At 40.6% G+C, this 25,464-nt stretch overlaps 1 long non-coding RNA gene across 1 annotated transcript in view; it reads left to right on the forward strand.

The window, feature by feature from the left end:
* The first annotated feature begins 3,254 nt into the window (after nucleotides 1–3,254).
* LOC114814235 overlaps nucleotides 3,255–25,464 on the forward strand; it is a 47,793-nt gene continuing 25,583 nt past the window's right edge. The window contains exons 1-3 of the long non-coding RNA XR_003761988.2: nucleotides 3,255–3,418; nucleotides 3,731–3,845; nucleotides 18,277–18,310. This is a non-coding gene — a long non-coding RNA (uncharacterized LOC114814235). The remainder of the gene's footprint in view (nucleotides 3,419–3,730; nucleotides 3,846–18,276; nucleotides 18,311–25,464) is intronic.

Here is a 25,464-nt window from a genome sequence, read left to right on the forward strand (position 1 = left end):
ATGCTCTCTCTCTCTCTCTCTCTCTCTCTCTCTCCTCCTCATCTCCCCCTCTCTTTCTCTCTCCATTTCCCTTCATCACTCACTCTTTTCCTCTCCCCTCTCTCCCAGTACCCTCTTTCTCCTACCAGCTTTTCCCTCTCTCTCTCTTTCTCCCATCTTTTTCTCCCCCGCCACCCCCACCTTCTCCCCTTCATTTCACTCCCTTTATCCCTTTCTTTCAGGTTTCCACTGCAGAGTACAGTGAACATATTCACTACATTCAGTGTGGTGGGGCTGTTAACCTTGCTCAACTCCAACGTTAGCAAAGGGATTCAGTTTCTTGCATGCATTAATAGAGCTTTGCCACAAAAGGCTTTGTAGTTCTCTCCTGCATATTGAGCCTAGCTTAATAACATTCCATTTATGTTAAAGGCACATTTAATCTGCAAATGTGACCTTTAGGAGAATTCTTTTGTTTTTCATTAAAGAAGCACTGCGTTACAAATATTAATTACTCCTTGATACCACATTTTAATTAACTAATCATGTGCTATTTGCTGCAATAAAGAATGTATGGTATATAATGCAAGACAAAAATTGAAGAAATCACTGCTACATGAAAGAGATGTTTCTGCAGTCCCCAGATGAAGTTACTTATATGAAATATTTGATCAGGGATGATGCTTTGTTTTGCTTTGTATTTTCTATTTTGTAAATGCCAATGCAAGTCTGATTAGAATGCTGAACATATCGTTACTCCCATCACTAATAAGTGAACGTTCACTGATGCATATTAGCAGGGTCTAGCTATGTGGTGAAATTGTCAGTTAAGAGCTTGGAGTCTGAACTCAGAAAATGACAGGCAATGGCGAAGGTCCAGCTGCAGTGCATGTCTCCACTGTAGCTGGAGTCACTGGAATGGTGAAACCAGTTTAGGTTCAAGGTCGCTGCTGACATTCATCTGTCATGGCTTCATTGTCTGCGGGCCTTCTCTCCATTGACACATTCAAGAGTACTTTATAGCAACCACAAAGAACCAGTCAATTGATACCATTACACTTCATGCACACACAAACCACAAGCCTGTTCAGGACTGTTGATACAGTCTAACATTTATTCATTAAGGGATCTATTGAAAATGCAACTTGCTCAACCCCACTCCTCACAACATAGACTTACTTGTTTAGTCCAAACATTTAGCTATGTCTTTTTCAAGTTTTGCACAGCATTCTCTAATTGAGGTAACATTATCTGCATTTTAATGCTACACCATTTGTGTCCGATGAAAGATTACCTGAAGAACCCTGCCATTACCACACTAGTTTAAATGCAGGCAGTCGTATAGAAAAAATATACACAAAAGATGTAAGCAGGGAAAAAAGGGAGATATTTATTTGTTCTGGGAGTGCCACGGAAATCCAATTGCTCAGAAATGAAATAAGAGTCTGTGGTGAAAGGAGGAAAAACATAAGCTTGGGTCAGGGAAGAGGCAGTGATTAGCTCCATTGTTAGAAGCTCTTTGAGCTTCATTGGTTGTAAAGAAAAACCCACTAATGAATCTATTGAAGCTTGCCAGAACTTTGTATGGAAGACAACTTAAGTTATGATGCTTATCTAAGGAATGGTAGTAAAGCATGGGGATATAGAAAACAGCGCATATGTCTCTTTATTAACACTTGCCCGTAAAAACAAAACAAAAAAAATTGTTTAAAGATTGTATGTTACACAAAAACCCTATTCAATTTGAATGAGTTGTATTTAGAATAGATGGTTTCTGAAATAATCCAATTAAAATGAATAGACATGAGAAGATATTTGATATAATAATTTCAAACACAGCTAGGTAGACATGAGTAAAATGTGCATTATCTCTTTTGAATCATCGATCGATGCTTTTTGGAGAAGTATTGGCTGGTCGATTTGAAGACAGCTTTCAGAATCTTTACTTACATCTTTTGAATATGTTCTATGTCCATATTCAGAGTTGTATCTGGTTATTTTACGGAGAGGTTGGTAGATTTTAAAAGTGGGGATCTCTATGTATTATCGATATACTGCTTATAATGGGGCACAATCTGTAATGGCAATTGGCCATCTGCCATCCATCATCAATAGAGTTCCATCGTATGTAAGATCCTGGACCAAATTGAAGTTAGAGTAACTTGATCTGCTTTTAAATTACTTTATTCTATGAAATTCTCCAAATTAACAGGAAACCACATCGTGCATATCACAGGTTTAGCAGCAAGACAACATTTATTTCTTACTTCCCTAATGATAACATTTTCCTCCAAATGAATGCATGGTTTGAAGACAGAGAACTATTGCATTTTGGTAAGGTGGCCTAGTGGAAGGAGCACAGGCCTGGGAGTCAGAGGACTCAAGATTCTAATCTTGGCTTCACCGCTTGACAGCTGTGTGATCTTGGGCAAGTCACCTTATTTCTCTGTGCCTCAGTTACTTCATCTGTAAAATGGAGATCAAGACTGTGAGTCCCATGTGGAACATGGACTTTGTCCAATCTTCTGTCTACTCCAGTGTTCGTTACAGTGCCTGGCACATCGTAAGTGCTTAACAAAATAGCACTGACAAAAAAATGTTACTCATATGAGAAGGTTTCAATCACCTCAGAAGTCTTAAGGTTCAAAGGTGAGACTGACTATGATTTTTCTCAGGATAGTGCTCAAGTGCCCCACACAAGCTAAACTCTCAAAAAATTTAATTGATTGATTGAAGGGATGCTAAAATCCCATTGACATGTTTCATATATCCTTGCCAGGAATCATCATCATAATAAACTGTTTGCTGATGATCTCCTGGGTGTAGAATGCTGTTCTAGGCATTGATCAATCAATAATATTTATTGAGTACTTACTCTGTGCAGAGCACTGTATTAAGTGCTTATTACAGTGGAAGTAAAAGACATGAGAAATTTACACCTTATGAATGTTGAAGGATCAGAGGTCCTTGTGAAGGAAGCATGATTATAGGCTCTCACACTAGCCACCATACCTGCTTTGAATTAACGGACTTAGTGCAATTTTACACTTTTCAAGCTCTTTAGGTTAGTGCCTCTAAAAGAATAGCATGTGCCCAACATCCAAATTTTTATTTTGTTGAACAAATGCCTGATTTTTTTTTTTCAATTTTTTTCCTTCCAAGTTTGGTCTATCCTGGTCTTCCTTCTGGGGTTGGTAAACAATAAATGACTGTCTTTAGAGAAAAACTTATTGTGATCTTGAACCACAATGTCTTTCCTCTTCCAGTTCCTAGAACTGTTGCAGTCGAATTGCTGATGAATGCATGATTATGCAGGCATGGCTGTCTTTTTTACATGAGGACTGGCTTTGTCCAATTGCAAAAATGCAATCAACACTGTAAATGAGGACCACTTACACACTGGATTGTCAACAAAAAGTGGGATTACTACATAGAGAAGGTGAGAAATGAGGAGAAGAAAAAAAGAGTGGAAGATTAGGAAGAAGATTCTTGGGCTGCAGTAGGAACCCAATCAGACCAAAACTTGGGCATGCCTGATCTTTTCCCCCATGCCTCATCCCTGCCCTTCATTCATTCAGTCATATTTATTGAGTGCTTTCTATGTGCAGAGCACTTTACTAAGCACTTGGAATGTACAATTCGGCAACAGTTAGAGACAATCCCTGCCCAACAACGGGCTCACAGTCTTCTCTCTCACCCTCAAACTAACCCAACTTCTTCCCTCTTTCTGATCCGTCTCTTCAACCTACAGAGAGCTGAAGCTGGTCCTGAAGAGGTCAACTTCTACATCACACTTTGCTAAACTATCCTGTCAGACCAAAAAGGTTATGCTGAACAAACAGGGCCTCCTACAACCAAATCTGCTGGTCAGTTTCTTAATTTACAAGTGACTTGGGAATTAGGGGATTTGTCTGTCAAGTATTGCTATGGAAAACTTTATCTTTCTGGCTCTTCCACTTTTCCTTTTTGTTTTTCTATTTTGTCAGCCACTATTTTCGATTCTTCCAAATTATCTGAGAAAATATTTCCAGGAAATATCTTTACAAGATTAGAGATTTTTGAATGTACAAGAGATTTTGAATTCTTATCGACTTTTTTGATGCAGAGATGGATGCCGAATCTTATAATCAGCATTACAGTGACATATAATTCATTTGCATTCTGGGCAATTTTCTGATTAAGAGCTAACTCCATTGTGTGTGTGTCTATATGTGTGTGTGTGAACAAACTCTTTTTCTCTGATTCCATATTTTGTTGAATTAGGGACTCTTTCTTATCAATGTTTAAGACCAAAATAATGCCTCATGATGTAATTTCACTTTTTCTTTTTCTAACGGGCTATACTTTCATTTGGAACAAACATAAAGTGGATGTTTTCCATCCAGCTCTCTAAATACCATCACTTCTTATTCCTAGGGAAATGGAAACAATTGGCTTTCCAAACCTGAAAATTCCTTAAGATCAGAAGCAAGAGATTTCCTCTTTAATAACAGACCTTTGTGTTGATCAGAAACATGTTTTAAAGTGACATTAACTGGTGCTTTAGAAAACAAAAACTATTATTATATTTTAGACAAATCTTTCTTGTGTGTGTTTTTAAACCCTCTCTAGGAACATACAGCTAAAGCAAACAGATTATGGCATAGTTTCAGTTGGTATTTCACCCTTCTAGATCAAAAAGTACAAACTAGTATAATAGCTTGCTGTAGAAAGGTAAACTCCTTTAGGGAAGCTGAAATACATTTTTGAAATATGCCTTCAGTTAATTTCTAATCTAGAAGGAGGCTTATTTGATGGCAGCACCCTGTAATTAGCAAGATCAGTAATCAGGACAACTGTGATTTATTTTACTGAGGGATCGTAAGAGACTGGATACATCTGGATGGCAACATTCAAAGTATACACAAATTTGCTTTGTTGCAGAGAAGCTAGTATCTTCCTCTCAGGATCAAGAAGGTATCTGTATCAGAACACCTAATAGTGTCAAAAATTAATATTTCTTTGGTAATAAAAATCCTTATCTGCTATTTAAATTCGTTATCCAATTCTCTACTGTATTAGATACCCCCAAATTGATAAACAATGTACGCTGAATATTAAGTGACTCGATGCACTTCTGCCTATTTTGTTTTAGGAATGACTCAGGTGCTTGGGATTCCATGATGGAGGAAAATTACATGCTATTTTTATTAAAAGTTGTGTCACTTTTATGATTAAGTGGGGTTTTGGAGGGGTAATCTTATAAATCTCCTATAACAGAAAACGGTGTTGACAACTTTAGTGTTTCAGGGTTGTTTATTGTTTGGCTTGTTGATGATGTTTAGCAAAGGAGACACTTCCTTTCAGATTCTGTTCTAAAAACCCCACGGCTCTGTTCTAGGGAGTTCAGCCTAATGGAATTAAGCCTGACATGTTTCAACTCTATTTCTTTATAAAATAAACATAAAACAATGGTTTAGGTTTCCAATAAAACTCTTGAACCATGTGAGACTCAAACTTTCCCTGTTCCTTTACACATCTGTAAATACAGCACATAAAAGAGGAGTACACCAGGATAAATCAACATGAATTTGAAATCCACTGCAGCATATTAAATGGCGCAGTCTTGGTGAAAGAGAGGGCGACCCCGCAGCTTCTTGCGGTTTGAAGCTAATTGTTTTCGTCAGGATGGGAACGTCTGGAAGTCCACTGCAGTGTCCCACCAGCAAGGATTCAGTAACTGAACCGGCCTGCGGAGAATGAACCCACTTTGTAGCGACACAGCGGGCCCAGACGCCACCTATTCTGCTCTCCAAACTGTCATGCATAACAACTTTATTGTGCTAAATTGAACTTGAAAGCAACCAAAGGCTATGAGAAGGAGAGGCTATGAGAAAAGCGTGCTGTCAGCGCCGGCAAAGGCTGACCTGGAAAGTAGGCTCACAGACAGGAGAATAAAAGACCAGGCCCCATGAACACAGCATATTGTTTCATTTTAAAGTATGATTCCCATACCGGAGAAAGTAGCAAATGTGATGTAAATTTATTTAAATAGATTCTACCGCTTAAAAGTTTGCCAGCCGCTCTTATCCAACTTTCCCAGCTCTCTGATTCGTTACTTACAGTGGGAATATAATGACATATAGTCATCATTGTAACAGCTTCTTTGCAGGGGCACAATGATGATTAATAGCTAGCAGCAAATTTTCACATGGGCTCTGAAGCACTATAGCATTAAGCAGCCAAACACTCCCAAATCCCCCTTTTCTGTTCCACTGAAAAGTCCTCTCCTTGTACCTTGCAGATATGAACAAAGCCTATCTTAATTCCAATCAGCTTTTCCTCATTCAAAGAGACCTTCTCTTTTTCATAATTGATTCATGTGCATTTTTTAGTGTTTCACTGAGCCAAAGCCACTTTTCTCCTTTTCTCTGTCTTTATTTATTTTCATTTTTTGGTGGGAGGGAGGATGGTGTTGGGGCAGAGAGAAATATTTAAACAAAAAATGTGTGCATATGTTTGTGTGGGTTTCCTCCCCAAATATTTGCTAAATAGATTTCTCAATTAGTTTTATCTTTTCCGTACATCATAAAGGTGTTTGTTTTTTTTTAATTCACCCTTAGATTTTGCCATCTTTAGAAAATGTTAGCCCTCTACCTGCTCTAGGAAGTAGGAGATCACCAAAAAAATTTGGCAAGAGCAGGTCGAAGACCAGAGAATTCTATTCCTCAACAGTATACCAGTTCTAATATTTGTGTGTGTCATAAGAGATTTATAACTGAATAAGCATTACAATGTTCATGCTCATAATCTCTTTTATGTACAGTACAGTAGTCGAGGAACAAAAAGAATGCCTAAATTCTAAATTTAAATTAAATATAGATATGTATACATTTCAATTTTTTTCCACACTAGCATTCAGTTTATAAGTAATTGCCAAAAATGTCCCTTTTTTTGAAGTATCTGCCAAACTAGGTAGGTTTCCCAAGTTAGAGAAAGAATGCAACAAATTATTAGAACTCTATCTATGGTAAGTCGTACATTTTTAGTGTTGAATCAGCTTCTAATTTGGTGTCATTTTTTCCCTCTTTGTGACTCTGGATGGACTTTCCAATTTTCATTTTTACCCATAAGCCCTCTTTGGCACTTATGTTCCTGCAAAACATCCTCAATGTTTACATTTATACAACCATAAGCTCTCTGTGGGCAGAGAGTTATTAATGCAATGGTCCTTAGTTGACCAGAGTCGCTTTAGTTCTTCCTGATAGAATGGTCACTGTTCCATTGGATATTGTAATTAAAGGTCATAGAGAACTGAATTATATTCTATTCATGACCAATAATCACCATGCTGTTGTGTTGTTACTATTGCCAACTTCTGGGACAAAGTCAGACCTTTATCTGAAATAAAAGAAATACTTCAGTTTGGAACACTGGTTTCAACATTCTAATTTGGCTAGAGCATCCTCTGCTCAGTAATCAGAATCAAACATAAATTTTATGTGACTGAAAAACTGACAACAGATAAAAAGTGCAGAATATCACAATATGATCCTGTGCTTAAATAATTTATATTCAGTGACTTTATTACAAAAATTTAAACAGAGAGAACACTTCATTTTGATATTAAGAGCTGGACTAATGGTTTATTGTACATTAGTGTTCATCTATTAAAGAATTTTTAAAAAGCAATGTACAATAACCGTGTTAACTCTATTACATTTTTGATTCAAGGATCACATAGAGATTAATATAACCCATCTATTGTGTAGTAGTAATGGAATTTATAAAGAGTGCTTACCGTGTGCAGAGGATTGTTCTAAGCACTGGGAGAGACTATACTTGTGGAATAACATATGGACCCTGTTCCTCAGAGAATATCATAGACTGATAGAAAAAAGTTGCTAGGAGTTAGCTGAAAAATGGGTATTGAATGCCCTAATAACTATGCTGTTTAAGAGATTCCTTTGTTATTCCAGAAAATACATAGGATAAAGATAATCCTCCTTTTCCTACTTCTCTTCCTCCTCTTTATGAGTTCTTATTGCATGCAAAGCACTGTATTAAGCTCTTGGAAGAGTACAACACAACAGAGTTTATAGACACCTTCCCTACCCACAAGGAGTTTTCAGTCAGAGCAGAGTTTACTGACTACAATGTATCATTCATTCAATCATTTTTATTGAGTGCTTTCTGTGTGCAGAGCACTGTATCATCTCAGCATTGAATTTATTGAATGCCTACTGACTTTAAAATTCCAAACTAAGTTCTTGGGAGAATAAAACAAAAGAAAGACACATGATCACTGCCCTCCAAAGGCTTACTTTCTAGTCTTGAGGTCAGTGAGACAACTATTTACAAATAGCAGGAGCAGGATGAAGAATGAGGATACAATAGGTAATAGTATTAATGTATTAGGATGAAATAGGTGAAATAGGAATGAAATATGTAAATACTAAGAGGAGTGTTGGGTTGAAATGACTGGGGTCTCTTGAATAAATCAGGGAAAGTTTTCTGGAGAAGGCGTGAATCTAGGATGGCTTTGAAGTTAAGAAACTTAGTGATCTGGTGATTTTGGGGGAAGAGAAATCCAAGCAGGAGGAACAACATGAATGAAGGTTCATAAGTGGGAGAGTTGAGAATGAGATATAATTAGGTGATCTTGAGAGGAGCAAAGAGGGTAATTTGCCAAGAAGCGAGTTAAGAGAGCCAGGTGAGCTGGAGAAAACCTGTTGAGAATCTGGAAAACAAAGGTAAGAAGCTTCTGCTTGATGGGAAAGGAGATGAAAAGCCACTGAAGGTTTTTAAGGAGTGAGAGGTGTATACAGAGGAAACTGCAAGATGATCTGTAAAAGGCTTATTTAAGAATAATCAATTGACAGTTAACTATTTTCTGCTCTTTCCAAGCACAGCCTATTTTCAAATGCTGATATGACAAGCACATTAGAAATGGGAATCTGGTACAATACATTTTTTGGAAGACTGCAAGTTTTTCTTCAGCAGATGCACTTAAGCTTGCTGTATATCCCTTTTGGGTAATCCTTCCTTTAGGGTCTGAATTATAAAGAAAGTTTTGAGATATGCACTGTGATTTTTCTCTCAATACTCTTCCTGATATCAGTTAATTCCCCAACTGTGGCATTGATAGGAGCAGAAGGGGCCAAACTTCAGTAGTGGCAATATTAGTGTTTACTGAGCACCCACTTGGTGCATTGCATTGAACTAAATGCTTTGGAAGCACAAAATTGAAAAGTGGCACATTCCCTGCCTATAGGGAGCTTATATTGGGGTAGTCAAAGTACATAACTGAATGTAAAATTGAGTGAGTCTTTCCAAGAGCTATGATGCTCCTCAGTCAAATCAATCAGTAGTATTTATTTAAGCACCTACTGTGTGTAGAACTCCAGGCTAAGGCCTTGAGATTGTCAATTCCTTGAGGATGGGGTTCTTGTCTACCTACTTCCTTGTAATAATAATAATAATAATGTTGGTATTTGTTAAGCGCTTACTATGTGCAGAGCACTGTTCTAAGTGCTGGGGTAGATACAGGGTAATCAGGTTGTCCCACGTGAGGCTCACAGTTAATCCCTATTTTACAGAGGAGGTAATTTGTATTCTCCCAAGTGCTTAGTATAGTGCTCTGCACACAGTAAGTGTTCAATAAATACCACTAATTGATTGATTGGAAGGACCTGAGTTATCAAATTCCCTTTTAATAGGAATTTACCATTCACTCATCCAAACAAATGCACTCAAAACATATATATAGTGTGTGTGTATGTGTGTGTGTGTGTGTGTGTGTGCGTGCACACACACGCAAACAGGCACAAACATGTGGAAAATATGCCCAGAGATAGAGAAAATGAGATTTCAAGGGGGACAATAGGCAGGGATGTAGATGAATTTAGAGATTGGGCAGCAAGTAATCATGTTTCTGCTATCCTCCCCAATCACCCAGAAATCCTTCTACGGAGGCAAGGTTAGACAGAGATTTAGAAATCCCCAGTCAAGACAGAGACCTGATGGATATTGATATTATAGAAGGGAACAGACATCAAAGTTGGCATGTCAGAGACCTCTTCCTTGGGGATGGGAGTCCTTGCTATATCATTTATCATCATCATTATTATCATTAAGGCTAGCTTTTGGCAGGCTGGTGGGAGATGACTCAGCACCATTTTTTTTTTCTTCTTAATGGTACTTCTTAAGGGCTTACTGTGTGCCAAGCACTGCACTAAGCACTGGGGGAAATACAAGCTAATCAAGTTGGACTCAGTACCTGTGCCACATGGAGCTCACAGTCTTAACCCCCATTTTACTGATGAGGTAACTGAGACACAGAGAGGTTAAGTGACTTGCCCAAGATCACACAACAGACAAGCGACGGAGCTGGGATTAGAACCCAGGTCCTTCTGACTCTCAGGCCCATGCTCTATCCACTAGGCCACATCAGTTCTCCAAAATTTTAACCTGACTCCAATGTGATTTGAACACACAACCTAATGAGACACAGTCAGATGCATTATCCACTGTATCACTGTATAATTAAGAACTTGAGAGACTATATTAGAAGCAAAAGTTAAGGGTTTTGCTCCCTAGGGGTTTACCACCTAGTAGGGAACAATTGCATTATACACAAATAGTGGGAGTAGGAGGAAAAATAAAATAAAGCAGATATAGCACAGGTAAATAGGGGGCTAGAGAATGTCTCTCCACCTCCTCGCCGAGACCTGTTCTCTTTCCCCTGCTGCAAAACCTCTCCTGGAATCACAGACAAAAAGGGTGGTATTAAGAAGGCAGCAGGTGAGGCTTAATTTGTCCCAGTTTTCTCAGGCTCAGTCCTCTTACTCTAGACTTGCCAGCTTAGATAGACTTTGCCCCTCTGGACTTGCCATCTACTTTAGGTTTACCAGTTTTTATAGTCTCTGCACCTCTGGCCTTGCCATTCCACATTACATATTTGAGGCGTTGGTTTGCTGCTTGTGTGAATCATTATTCGTGAAATACCAGCAGTGGAGACCTTCAGAGAGATGGCTCACTGATCCTTGCCAAAGTGAGGCAGGGGGAGTCTTGGTTTGCCCAGCCAGAGAAATGACAGTGTGGAATCCTGCCTCTCTATGGTGTGCATCCAACGTAGCCCTGATCCTCAGGTCCTTCATCTATAGAAAGTGGTGGTTAGCTGCTTCTGTGTGTCCCAGGCAGACTGATGCCCCTCAATTGTTTGAAGTGTGGTCATTTTACCGAGAGGGCAGAATATATGCACTCTGGAGATTACAGAGGAAAGGAATCTTACTCATCTTATTCTGTTTCACTGAGCCTGTTCTTGTGTGCCTGGTAGCCACTGCCGGAATGTGCAGTAATAACAGAGTGAGTGTGTTTATATGGGCAGGGGAAGTCAGAAGGAGGTTGGGGAGAAGTGCTTATAGAAGGTAAGTGTCCATATACAGCAGCTCTGCCTAGAAATCCCCGGAGCTGCCCAGCCCAAGAAAGGCATATGGCTCAGGGAAGAGAAAGTCAGAACTGGGCAAAGCACTGCTATGACAATTCTCTCATTTACACTCCCTGGCTATTTAATGCTTTTCTGCTCTGGACCACACATTTCCATTCACAGGAAATCAATCTGTAGGTCAAAGGGCTTTTCTAGGCCACTGCACTGCTGAAATGGATAATTCTCTGGGGCCTGCTGAGCTGAAGTTTGGTCCAGGAGAGTCCGAAAAAGGGTGGAAGGAAGCTGCTCTCCTCCTCATCCATTCTGGCACATTGGAAGAACCTTAGAGAGACACACAAGACTTTTTTCTACTTTCCACTCTCTTTCTCTCTCTCTCCCTCCCCCTCGCCCTGGCCCCCTTTTACAATGTATTTGTTAAGCACTTACTCTGCTCCAGGTACTGCACTAAGCACTGGGGTAGATATAAGATAATCAGGTTGGACACAACCGTATCCTACATGGGGCTCACAGTCTTAATCCCCATTTTACAGATGAAGTTACTGAGGCACAGAGAAATTGAGAGACTTTGCCCAAGGTCACATGGCAGACAAGTGGTAGAGCCAGGATTAGGACCCAGATTCTCTGACTCCCAGGACTGCACTTTTTTCACTAGGCCATGCTGTTTCTCTTGGCACAGCGTGGCTCAGTGGAAAGAGCATGGGCTTTGGAGTCAGAGGTTATGGGTTCAAATCCCGGCTCGGCCATTTGTCAGCTGTGTGACTTTGGGCAAGTCACTTAACTTCTCGGTGCCTCAGTTACCTCATCTGTAAAATGGGGATTAAGACTGTGAGCCCCACGTGGGACAACCTGATTCCCTTGTGTCCACCCCAGTGCTTAGAACAGTGCTCAGCACATAGTAAGCGCTTAACAAATATCAACATTATTATTATTATTATTGGCTCCATTCTGATTTTGCTGTATTTCCCTGGGGTTACCATAGCCAAACTCCACCTGGATCACTGCTTTCAACCATAAATTGTGGTCCGTGAATGGTGAATCATGTCTGTGTTTTCCATGTAGTTCATCATTCAAATGACAGATTAGAGTTATGAAGGGATTACTGGTCCTGGGCTATGTCTGCTGTAGTCAAAACACAGCCTTCTTCATTTTAAGTGTAACAGGTTAAGAGATTCGTGAGATCTTGGGTGACACCTTCATCTTCAACAATAGTAAATGAATTATACAAATTATGGATTTGAAATTTGCTTGGTTGGTTTTGGATTATTTTTCTCTGTATGACAAATTGGGAAATATATTACACCTAGTCAAGCTATTATTATAGTATTACAGGCAAAAGAGACCACATACACCTATTTATAAGGTGTTTGTTAAGTGCTTACTAGGCACTGGCACTTTATTAAGCACTGAGGTAGATGCAAGCTAATCAGGTTGGACACAGTCCGTGTCCCACAAAGGGCTCACAGTCTTAATCCCCATTTTACAGATGTGATAACTGAGGCACAGAGAAGTTAAGTGACTTGCCCATGATCATATAGAGGACAAATGGCAAAACTGAGATTAGAACCCAAGTCCTTCCAACTTCCAGGCCTATGCTCTATCCACTGGGCCACACTGATATTTTCTAATTAAACTTCAATCCTTCTGATAAGATCTTCCCTCTTCCAGGAGAGTATTCAGTCCAATCAGATATTTTCCAATTGTTTGTCTGGGACAGAAACCAACACTCATCCTCAGGTCTTTAGCTGACATATCAGTCCCTGGCAACTGCCCATACCACCATTTTGGCATTGCTCCCACTCTCCCTCTTGTTGATCTCTGATCCAACCGTACTTCTAATCTCCTGGTAATAGGGGCCTGACTTTGAAGGGGAGGGCAGGTTAGGAGAGGGGCTTTTAAACACCGTAGTGACATTCTAGCCTCCGGATCAGATGTCTACTGTGTGTCCTCCTCAGTCATTGGTAAAGGTAAAAGCTGATTTAACAGATTTTTAGCAAGAGGCAGCATCACTTTGTATACACACTTTGCGAGCACCTAGTAGAGTACTCTGCACCTAGGAAGTGATCAAAAATACCATTGATTGATTGGTATCACTTTTTGCTGAGAAGTAGGGTGGCCTAGTGGAAAGAGCAGGGGCCCGGGTTTGAGGAGAGCTGGGTTCTAACCCAGCGACTTGCCTGCTGTGTGTCCATGGGCAAATCATTTCACTTCTCTATAACTCAGTTTCCTCATCTGAAAAACATGGGTTAAATGTCTCTTCTCTCTCCCTTTTAAACTGTGAGCTCCATGTGGGTCAGAGATTGTGTCCAATTGGCTTATCTTCTATCTATCCGGGTATTTATTGCAGTGCTTGGAATGTAGTCAGAATTTAATAAATACCATTATTATTAACACTCTTCTTGTTAAATAGGATGCTACTTATTGTAGTCATGTGGAGATATACGAGATTTGACAATGGATAGCAGATAACGTTTACTCATTTGGGGTTTTACAAGGAATTTTCAGTGTTTTCTGCTGTCAAATATTATACTGTATAATAATAATAATAATAATTTAAAGTGCAAGGCTAATTTACTCTGATTTGAACATGGAAGACAGCAAAAGGGCTCCTGATGTATGCACTTTGAATCTAGGAACAGCTTCCTCTGCATAGAGACAATATTTTTCATATGCATATGCAATCAGGAGAAGCAGGCTCTCAAACTCCCTCTCCTTCCATTCCCCCAAGCTTTCTCCTCAGAGTCGCTCACACCAGGATTACAGCCAGAGCTGTTTGCAGAGTTGCAAAGCATCCCCCACCTCCTCTTCCCTCCCCACCCACCCTCAGCACGTGGATCATGCAAGCATTAAACATGCCCACGTCTCCCTCCTCCACCCAGCTCCTCAGGGCTCATTAGATTATCGTCTTCTAACCTGTGCAACTGCTCCAGTCCCTTTGTTCCTTTCCGCTGTTCTCGCTGGCATTTACATCTCTCAATTCTGTATCACCTGCAAATTTCATTCATGTGCCATTTACTTCTTCCAAATAATTAAGCCCAACATTTACATTAGAGATAGCTCAGGCTGCTTGCCACTTGGAAAAATTATATATCATGGCCCTGCTAGTCAATCATCATCTAGCATTCTCCAATGAGCCTAAGCTCCCTTACTTTCACTGGGCATTGTCTCTGGCAAACCTCTGAATGATGGGGATCCAATTGGGAATTAAGGAAGCAAAATGATCGGGGATGGGGATTTCATTTTTAACATTTCTCTTTAAGATAAATATGATTTGGGTACCTTCTTTGTAGAATTAAAATTTAAAGAAGAACAGATACTAAATTATATTAAAAGTCATGATTTGTAGGTCAGTATGGTGAAAAGTTGTGTAACAGGATATGCTACGATGATGTTTTTCACTCGAGAAGGTAATTTTGTTATTAACAATACCAGATTTCTAAAAATGAGGCATGATTTGAGGTTGTCTTATGATATCATTTTGCCTTTGTTAGAACATAAATCTAAAGTTTTATAAATTGAATATTAATTAAATATCCATTTAATCAAAGTGAAGATTTTCTATTAAGGCAAAGCAAATGGAAAAATACTCATTCCTGATTGTGGTTGGCCTTTAGCAGAATTTATGTAGGCACAGAACCACCATCGAATTATAATATCATAAAGCAACAACAAAAATAATTCAAAAGAACCCTCTCTGGGAGTGAAAAATCAGACATATATCAGCTCAGTCTATGGTTTGGCCACAATAGTTTCTCAGAGGTCCAAGTTTTATTCAGTAATTCACCCTATTTCAATCTTGTAAATTGAAAGGGTAGGGTTTAGCATAACCTGGAAACTGGAATAAAAGTTTATGTATCCATATGGTTACAATATCAATATCAAGAGGTTTTGGTCAATGTTTTGTTTAGATTTCACTAAATATCTTCAGGATAGTTGGGGTAGAATACAAAATAATCAGATTGGACACAGTCCCATCACACATGAGCCTCACAGTCTTAATACTCATTTTATAGATGAGGTAACTGAGGCACAGAGAAGTTAAGTGACTTACCCCCGATCACACAGTAAACAAGTGGTGGAATCAGAATTAGAATGCAGGTCCTCTGACTCCCAGTCCCATGCTGTTTCCACTAGGCCGTGCTCTTCTCTCCTTCTCTCTCTCTCTGTCTGTCTCACACACACATACGTATGTGTGTCATTCAGGGATATAGTACTTTAGCATATGAATCCCACTTTTTGTATACAAACTCTGTTTTTTAAAGCAGTGGTAATTTTGAATTTAAAGATAGAAATCTTGGCTTCGGGATTTATTAATTGGTTTTAGACTCTTCCTTTAAATTACTGGTTCAAATCTAGCTGCAGTAGTAGGGATCAGAAGTTACTACTCTCTCTTATGCTGTAGGTAGCTTACATGAAAATGAGAGCTAGATCCCAGAATAATTGTTAATGTATATATAGCAAAAGTCACCGATGCAATTAGCACCCTTGTGGGCAATCTCAAAAGAGAAGCTCAAGACTGAATTGTTTTAGAGACTAAATCGTCCTCTCACCTATCAAACAAATTGGTAGTGTCCTTAGTTGGTGACTAGAGAGCCAATTTCAATTTCTAGGGCTGTTAATCTGCTACTTTTTATGAACACTAAATTCCCTTTAAATTAAAACAAACAAAACAGTGTATTTGACTGTCAGGTCCGTGTGCCAATATGAATGCTTTCTGCCAACAACTTGTAATTAGGACCTATAACCTGATCTATTTAAACATCTATGACAGGCTGGTGAACATAAAACTAATTTTCATTTGCAAGAAACAGCACCCTTTTAATCAAAAATTGGAACAAAAAAATGAGACGTATTTTTAGATTTGGCCATCCAGTGAGTAGTGTAGCACGTAGAACGGCTTTAATCACACAGCATTATTTTCTATATGGCTGCCTGGCTTAGGGGACACTACTCGCTATCCCTGCCAAGGTGACTCTGAGGCGCACTGTGCAAATTAAGTCATTTGGTGTGGTAGGAAGTTTCAGCTGCTTTTTTATTCCCCACATGGTCTAATTCTAGCATCGCTACCCTAACAGAGTTGAATAGCTCTAAGCAGAATAGCTTCTCCTTTGGAGGACACAGGGAGACCTCTATATGGGTCTAGGCCCTCGACTGTATACATTGCTGAGCCGCCTGCCAGATAATTTCCTCCTAGCCCATCACCTGGTGAATGTTTGATTGACAGGGCATCTGGTTCCTGGGAAATCACCACCCACAATAAGTAATTCCAGCATACATCACACTATTCATATCTGTACCAGCTCCTCGTTCTCCTTTGAAAACCTTGTAAACCTGCTGTATTTTCCCCTTGCTCCTTTATCATTTCACTTCTTCTAGAAAAATTAGAGGGGAGGAGAGAGGAAGTGAAATTTAGATTGCCAATTTAATTACTTGCTTAGAGGAGAGCAATACTGAAACTGGTGTGAAGAACACAAGATTGAATATCAAGAGAAACAAGTTCTAATGCCACCTCGGCCAAATGCCTGCCGTGAGACCATAAATAAGCCATTTAACTTCTTTGTGCCTTTCCTCATCTGTAAAATGGGGGTAAAAATTTCTTTTCCCTCTTTAAACTGTGAGCTCTGGGTGGGACAGAGACTAATTCTGATATGACTATCTTGAATCTACTTCAGAGCTTAGAGCGGTAGTTGGTACTTAATTAGCATGTAATAATCAATCAATCACATTTATTGAGCATTTTCTGTGTGCAGATCATTGTACAAAGTGTTTGGGGGAGACCATATAACAACATAACAGAAATATTCCTTATCCACAAAGAAATACCATCGTTACTGTATTTAGCTAGTTCTCCTATTACAGCTTAGGGATTGATATCTTAAAGAACTCTTCATAAAGGAAAACTCACATTTTATTCACTCATTCAATCATATTTATTGAGCACTTACTGTGTGCAGAACACTGCACTAAGTGCTTAGAAAGTACAATTCAGCAATAGAGACAATCCCTGCCCACAGCGAGCAGGCTGGAGCCCACTCAGTGTCCAGTGCTGCATGCATTTGTGCAAACCCTTCTTCCAACACTATGTCTTGACAGAAATGCAATTTCAGAAGGACATTGCCCTGTGCAGCCATTGCATTCTATTGCATTCTATCTAAAATGAAGTCAAAATGTCTCTTTTTGGTGTATTTGGAGATTCTCTTCAGCTAAGCTCTCCTTGGTCCTTTGTCCAAATAATTGAGGGTTGACTATATTACATTCCTATTTTAAATAGTGTGTTTATTTTCATCAAACATTTATTTATATTCACATATATTCCTATACCCTATTGAACATATTTACCTGAGAGCCTGTGTATATGTGCTACTATTCAGTTGAATCCAGGGACATATCAATTATGTTCAATGATTTCTTCAGTTATTATACCTTGATATTTGTACTGCTTCCTGCATATTCTTCCTCTGACTTTCACTATCTGTCAATAATTCCTGTCTGTTTCCCTCATTAGATTGTAGGCTTGAGGACAGGAGACAGGTGTCACACTGCTGTTCTTTTCTCCCAAATGCTAAGTATAATGCCTGGCTCTCAGTAGGTGCTCAATAATTGCTGTTGATTAATTAACTATTTCTCATTTGGGAAACACTGTACTGAAAATAGGCTCCATTTTCTGAAGGTCAAAAATTTGAGGTTTTTTTTTTTCATCAGCGGAAAGAGAGAATTCCAAAGCCAGTGGTCTTGTTCAGGATATTATTCTGGCTTTGAAAAACTTAAATCATTGATGAACAATTTACAAAAATTATTTGAATATACAGTGATGAAACTTGATGAAACTCTGTCTTTGACATGGCATTGATTATGTGTTTCTCCTCCACTAGGATAGAGGATGAAACCAAGAGATTTGAGTTAAAGGTACGTAGACCCAAACTTTCATTTGCAAGGTGCCTAGTCATTATTTACTGCCTATTGGATATGTACCTTTTAGGCACTTGATATTCATCCCACCCTCAGTCCCACCTTTATGTACATGCCTTCAATTTATTTATATTAATCTCTATCTCCCCTTCTAGAATGTGAGCTCTTTGTGGGTGGGGAATGAGTCTACCTATGCTGTTGTATGATACTCTCCCAAGCTGTCAGTACAGCACTCTGCACACAGTAATAAATCAATGGTATTTTCTGACCGCTTGCTGTGTGCAGAGAACTGTAGTAAGTGCTTGAAAGAATACAATATAGCAGAGTTTATAGACACATTTCCTGCCTACATGGAGCTTACGATATAGAGGGGGTTCAGTAGATTCCACTGATTGATTGACTCATTGATATTGTAATGCTTACGTTTTCTAGTTACTAGTAGATGATAAAAATTATCACTGCTTTCATGTAAGGGAACTCAGATATCGAGGCACACCTCAATGAATACTGTGTGGTGATTAATTTGTTGAATGTTTGTACAATTCTTGAAGCCAAAAATCATTATGTAAATCAAAAAAAAATTTTCATAAAGAAGCATTTATTGAGTACTGACTGTTTGTTTGACACTTTAGCCTATGTGAGGCAGAAAGCCATAGCTATCTCAGATTGAGTAGGACACGTGTGGAGAGCTGTAATGCATAATTTAAAGATGCTTAGAATCAGCTTTAATTTACATGCTTGATCTTTGCCCTTGCTTAAAGAATAGAATTCATGTAGGTTTCCTCATTTGTTTAGATCTGTGTTTTCAGTCCTACCTTAGGCCCCCTATATAAATGCACAACCCCCTTCCCCAATGTCTTATCCCCATGTAACTGCCAAGCTCAGCAAAATGCTCATCTTTTTTGAAAAGGAGAATACCATTGTCATATAAATTACCTGACAGTGATGAATAACACCCTCAAAATGTAAAAAAAAAAAAATTGGATTACACAATGTGACACCAAAATAAGGGCTTCAGTTATCAGTATTAACTACAGTTCATAGAAATTCAACACTAGTTTAGGAAACTCTGATTAGAAAAGCAATTGGAGGTAGACCAAAAAATCATCTGGAAATGAAGAAATAAACAAAATAAGATTTAAGTGATTGAGACTGTGAGCCCCACATTGGGACAGTGTCCGATTTATTTATCTTGTAACTAGCCCAGTGTTTACTATAGTCCTTGGAACATAGTAGATGCCTAGCAAATATGGCATAGTGGATAGTGCACAGGCCTGGGAGTCAGAAGATCATGGGTTCTAATCCTGACTTTGCCACATCAGCTGTGTGGCTTTGGGCAAGTCGCTTAACTTCCCTGTGCCTCAGTTACCTCATCTGTAAAATGGGGATTAAGACTATGACCCCCTATGTGGGACATGGACTGTGTCCAACCAGATTTGCTTGTATCCACTCCAGCACTTAGTATTCATTCATTCATTCATTCAATAGTATTTATTGAGCGCTTACTATGTGCAGAGCACTGTACTAAGCGCTTGGGATGAACAAGTCAGCAACAGATAGAGACAGTCCCTGCCGATTGACGGGCTTACAGTCTAATCGGGGGAGATGGACAGACAAGAACAATGGCAATAAATAGAGTCAAGGGGAAGAACATCTCGTAAAAACAATGGCAACTAAATAGAATCAAGGCGATGTACAATTCATTAACAAAATAAATAGGGTAATGGAAATATATACAGTTGAGCGGACGAGTACAGTGCTGTGGGGATGGGAAGGGAGAGGTGGAGGAGCAGAGGGAAAAGGGGAAAAAGAGGGTTTAGCTGCGGAGAGGTAAAGGGGGGGTGGCAGAGGGAGTAGAGGGAGAAGAGGAGCTCAGTCTGGGAAGGCCTCTTGGAGGAGGGGAGTTTTAAGTAGGGTTTTGAAGAGGGGAAGAGAATCAGTTTGGCGGAGGTGAGGAAGGAGGGCGTTCCAGGACCGCGGGAGGACGTGGCCCAGGGGTCGATGGCGGGATAGGCGAGACCGAGGGACAGTGAGGAGGTGGGCGGCAGAGGAGCGGAGCGTGCGGGGTGGGTGGTAGAAAGAGAGAAGGGAGGAGAGGTAGGAAGGGGCAAGGTGATGTAGAGCCTTGAAGCCGAGAGTGAGGAGTTTTTGTTTGGAGCGGAGGTGGATAGGCAACCACTGGAGTTGTTTAAGAAGGGGAGTGACATGCCCAGATCGTTTCTGCAGGAAGATGAGCCGGGCAGCGGAGTGAAGAATAGACTGGAGCGGGGCGAGAGAGGAGGAAGGGAGGTCAGAGAGAAGGCTGACACAGTAGTCTAGCCGGGATATAACGAGAGCCTGTAGCAGTAAGGTAGCTGTCTGGGTGGAGAGGAAAGGGCGGATCTTGGCGATATTGTAGAGGTGAAACCGGCAGGTCTCGGTAACGGATAGGATGTGTGGGGTGAACGAGAGAGACGAGTCAAGGATGACACCGAGATTGCGGGCCTGAGAGACGGGAAGGATGGTCGTGCCATCCACGGTGATAGAGAAGTCTGGGAGCGGACCGGGTTTGGGAGGGAAGATGAGGAGCTCAGTCTTGCTCATATTGAGTTTTAGGTGGCAGGCCGACATCCAGGTGGAGACGTCCCGGAGGCAGGAGGAGATGCGAGCCTGAAGGGAGGGGGAGAGGACAGGAGTGGAGATGTAGATCTGCGTGTCATCTGCGTAGAAATGGTAGTCAAAGCCGTGAGAGCGAATGAGTTCACCGAGGGAGTGAGTGTAAATGGAGAACAGAAGAGGGCCAAGAACTGACCCTTGAGGAACTCCAACAGTTAAAGGATGGGAGGGGGAGGAGACTCCAGCGAAGGAGACCGAGAATGACCGGCCAGAGAGGTAAGAGGAGAACCAGGAGAGGACGGAGTCCGTGAAGCCAAGGTGAGATAAGGTATGGAGGAGGAGGGGATGGTCGACAGTGTCAAAGGCAGCAGAGAGGTCAAGGAGGATCAGAATGGAGTAGGAGCCATTGGATTTGGCAAGAAGGAGGTCATGGGTGACCTTAGAGAGAGCAGTCTCGGTAGAGTGGAGGGGACGGAAGCCAGATTGGAGGGGGTCTAGGAGAGAATGGGAGTTAAGGAATTCTAAGCATCGATTGTAGATGACTCGTTCTAGGATTTTGGAAAGGAAGGGTAGTAGGGAGATAGGGCGATAACTGGAGGGGGAAGTGGGGTCAAGAGTGGGTTTTTTTAGGATGGGGGAGACGTGGGCATGTTTGAAGGCAGCGGGGAAGGAGCCCTTGGAGATTGAGTGGTTAAAAATAGAAGTTAAGGAAGGTAGGAGGGCAGGGGCGATGGTTTTAATAAGGTGAGAGGGAATGGGGTCCGAGGCGCAGGTGGAGGGGGTGGCACTTGCGAGGAGGGAGGAGATCTCCTCTGAGGATACTGCAGGGAAGGATGGGAAGGATGTATGCTAGTACAGTGCCTAGCATATAGTAAGCGCTTAACAAACACCATAATTACTATTAATTATTAATTATTATTATTAAATGATCATATTTATTGAGTGATTACTGTGTGCAGAACATGTATCAAACACTAGTGAGAGTACAGTGTAACAGAGTTGGTAGATGGTAGGAGCTTATAGTCTAGAAGGTGATAGAGACATTATCAATCATTCAGTCATATTTATTGAGTGCTTAATGTGTAGAGCACTGTACTAAGCACTTGAGAGAGTACCATATAACAATATAATGGACATATTTCCTGCCCACAACAAGCTTTAGCAGTAAATATATTACGGATAGGTACACACGTGTTGTGGGAGGGGTGAATAATGGGAGCAAATTGATTAGACTGTAAGCCCGTCAAACGGCAGGGACTGTCTCTATCTGTTGCCGACTTGTTCATTCCAAGTGCTTAGTACAGTGCTCTGCACATAGTAAGCGCTCAATAAATACTACTGAATGAATAGTGCAAGTGTGATGCAGAAGGGAGTGGGAGAAGAGGAAGAAAGGGCTTAATTGGGAAGGCCTCTTGGAGGCTATGTGCTTTTAATAAGACTTTGAAGGTGGGGAGAGTGATTGTATGTCAGATATGAAGAGGGAGGGTGTTCCAGGCCAGAGGCAGGATGTGGGTGAGAGGTCAGTGACAAGAAAGATGAGATGGAGGTTCAGGGTCTAGCTTGGCATTGGAGGAGGAAAGTGTGTCGGATAGGTTGTAGTAGGAAATCAGTAAGGAAAGGTTATTTAGTACTTTAAAGCCTATGGTAAGGAGTTTCTGTTTGATGCAGAGGTGGTAGGACAAGCCCTGGAGATTCTTGAAGAGTGGAGAAAGGTAGACAGAATGCTTTTGTAAAAAAATGATCTGGGCAGCAGAGTGAAGTTTGGACTGGGCGGGAGAGACAGGAGGCAGGGAGATCAGCAAGGAGGATGTAATAGCAGCAGCGTGGCTCACTGGAAAGAGCACGGGCTTTGGAGTCAGAGGTCATGGGTTCGAACCCCGGCTCTGCCACTTGCCAGCTGTGTGACTTTGGGCAAGTCACTTAACTTCTCGGTGCCTCAGTTCCCTCATCTGTAAAATGGGGATTAAGACTGTGAGCCCCACGTGGGACAACCTGATTCCCCTGTGTCTACCCCAGCGCTTAGAACAGTGCTCGGCACATAGTAAGCGCTTAACAAATACCAACATTATTATTATTATTAATAATCAAGTCACTGTAGGATAAGTGCTTAGATTAATTTAGTAGGAGTTTGGATGGAGAGGAAAGGGCAGAATTTAGTGATGTGAAGGTTGAAGTGACAGGATTTGGTGAAAGATTGAATATGTGGGTTGAATGAGAGAGATGACTCAAGGATAACACCAAGGTTATGAGCTTATGAGATAGGGAGGATGGTAATTCTGTCTACAGTGATGGGAAAGTCAGGAGTTAGACAGGATTTGGGTGGGAAGATTAGAAGTTCTGTTTTGGACATATTAAGTTTGAGGTATTGGCGGGACATCCAAGTAGAGATGTCCTGAGGACAGGATGAAATGTGTGGCTTCAGAGAAAGAGAGAGATCAGACTGGTGTTGTAGATTTGGGACTCATCTGCATAGAGATGGTAGTTCATTCATTCATTCATTCAATCGTATTTACTGAGCGTTTACTGTGAGCAGAGCACTGTACTAAGCACTTGGAAAGTACAGTTTGGCAACAAATAGAGACATTCCCCAACCAACAACTATGCTTAGGGATTGGGTTGGATGCTGCAGTGGAGGAAGTGGATTTTGAGAAGAGGCAGAATAATAATAATGATAATAATATTATTATTAATGACTTGGAAGGCCTATGTGTTTTCAGAAAGCCTTCATTCCTGTGAGAGTAGCATTGCACCTCATCTTTTTAGGCAGAACAAGAGAGCTGTAAATAGCTTGGCCCACTCTGTGGAATGAGATTGCATTTGTGTGTGTTGTTAAGATGTTGGCAATCCTTCTGATCCCAAGCCAGAAGACCCTGCTCAGGAGCAAGAGAAAGTTTCTCTCACACCTGCTAAACTCCAGGGCTAGACTGGAGACTCCTCTCTGCCTAATTTGATTCCAGTATCACTCTTGGCCTGCCCTGAGCAGATTTAGGGGAAAAAGATTTTTTTAAGGAACTTGCCCCCACAGTTCTGCAAACTTCACTAGACTAGTAAGCAGAGCAGGTGTGCGCTCTTCCATTAGGAATAGCTTCAGGCATTTGGCCGTCTTGCAACAGTGAAAAAATTAGCATCCACTCCATTCCATGCAACATCATTACATTGTACTGCATGTGCATGCAGGATTCTCCATGATGTCAATCAATTAATCAACCAATTGTATATATTGAGTGCTTACTGTGTTCAAAGTACTATACTAAGCACTTGGGAAAAGGAGTAGAATACAGTGGAGTTGGTAGACATGATCCCTGTCCAGAAGGAGTTTGCAGTCTATAAGACATTACAGGCCACAGTCTAAATATCATTATGTTGGGCTGTGAGCAACTGAAGCATTCCTTGTGACATCATCTGAAAGTCCGTTCTAACCCTTGAATGTTAGAACACGTTTAATTAGTCAATACTCCAAAGGATTTTTTAAGGTCAAGCACTGTACTAAGTGATTGGGAAAGCACAGTAGCGTTATTAAGGCACAATCCTTGCCCTCAAGGAGCTTACAATCTAGTTTCTTTGGAGAGACCTCCATCCCTACTTTGTTTTGTTTTCCTCTCAGGTCCATGCTCACACCAGTTCTGATGGCCAGGGGCTCTTAACTTTCTGACTGCTTCCTGCCACTGACAGCTACTTCTGTAATCGCTGCACCTTTGGAAGTACCTGTCTTTCCCTCAGAAATATTGAGCAAGACCCTAAAAGACTAAAAAGGAAAATAGCAACGAAGAAAAGTTGCTTGTCCACCTCAGGGCTTAATACAGTGCCTGATACATAGTAAGTGCTTAACAAATAGCAAACCTATTATTTCTTGAGCACCCACTACATGCAGAGCAGTGTACCAGTACTTTGGAGAATTCAATAAAAGTCTTTCCCAACAAGGAAATGAAATAAATTTCACTGGCTAACAATAATGACTGGTAGGTTTGTATTGAAAGAAGTCATGCCCAGTCTTTCTGGAAACTCTGGGATATAGATTTAGTTTGCAGGCTTAAGTAGAAAGACCAAAGTTTGACTAACCCTCTACTTTCAGAGGTGGTCCTAATTTACAGGTGTCAAATAATTTCAGTCGGGAAATGGTAACAGCATAAGAGAACCGAGGAGGCAGAATATTCACAGTGAATGAAAGAAGTCACCTGGGGATCCAAAAGCACAGTGGAAAATATTTGGTTTTCTCTGTTATTATTTCTTACCCTTAGTGAGAGCTGGAAATGAAAGGTCAAAATATTTAAAGAGGAAATCCCCTTTGAAAAGGACAATTGGTATTTGAACATTGTTTGTTTTCTCTGGTTGCAAAGAAACACAGGGGGAGAGAGGAGAAGAGACAGGGAAGGTGAGAAGCAGAGAGACGAGCAGGTCATTAAGACCTCCCCCAAGAGAAAATGAAGTTGAAGGGGTTAAGCTAGATCTAAGAAGGGAAGGAACTCTGAAAATGATCTATTTGGCTGCCGTTGTTTTGCTTCATCGAAAAATCAATGTTGAAATTCTCCATCAAGTAGCCTGATAATTCAGCAGAA

This window comes from Ornithorhynchus anatinus, chromosome 1, assembly GCF_004115215.2.
Source record: "Ornithorhynchus anatinus isolate Pmale09 chromosome 1, mOrnAna1.pri.v4, whole genome shotgun sequence".
Classification (NCBI taxonomy): domain Eukaryota; kingdom Metazoa; phylum Chordata; class Mammalia; order Monotremata; family Ornithorhynchidae; genus Ornithorhynchus; species Ornithorhynchus anatinus.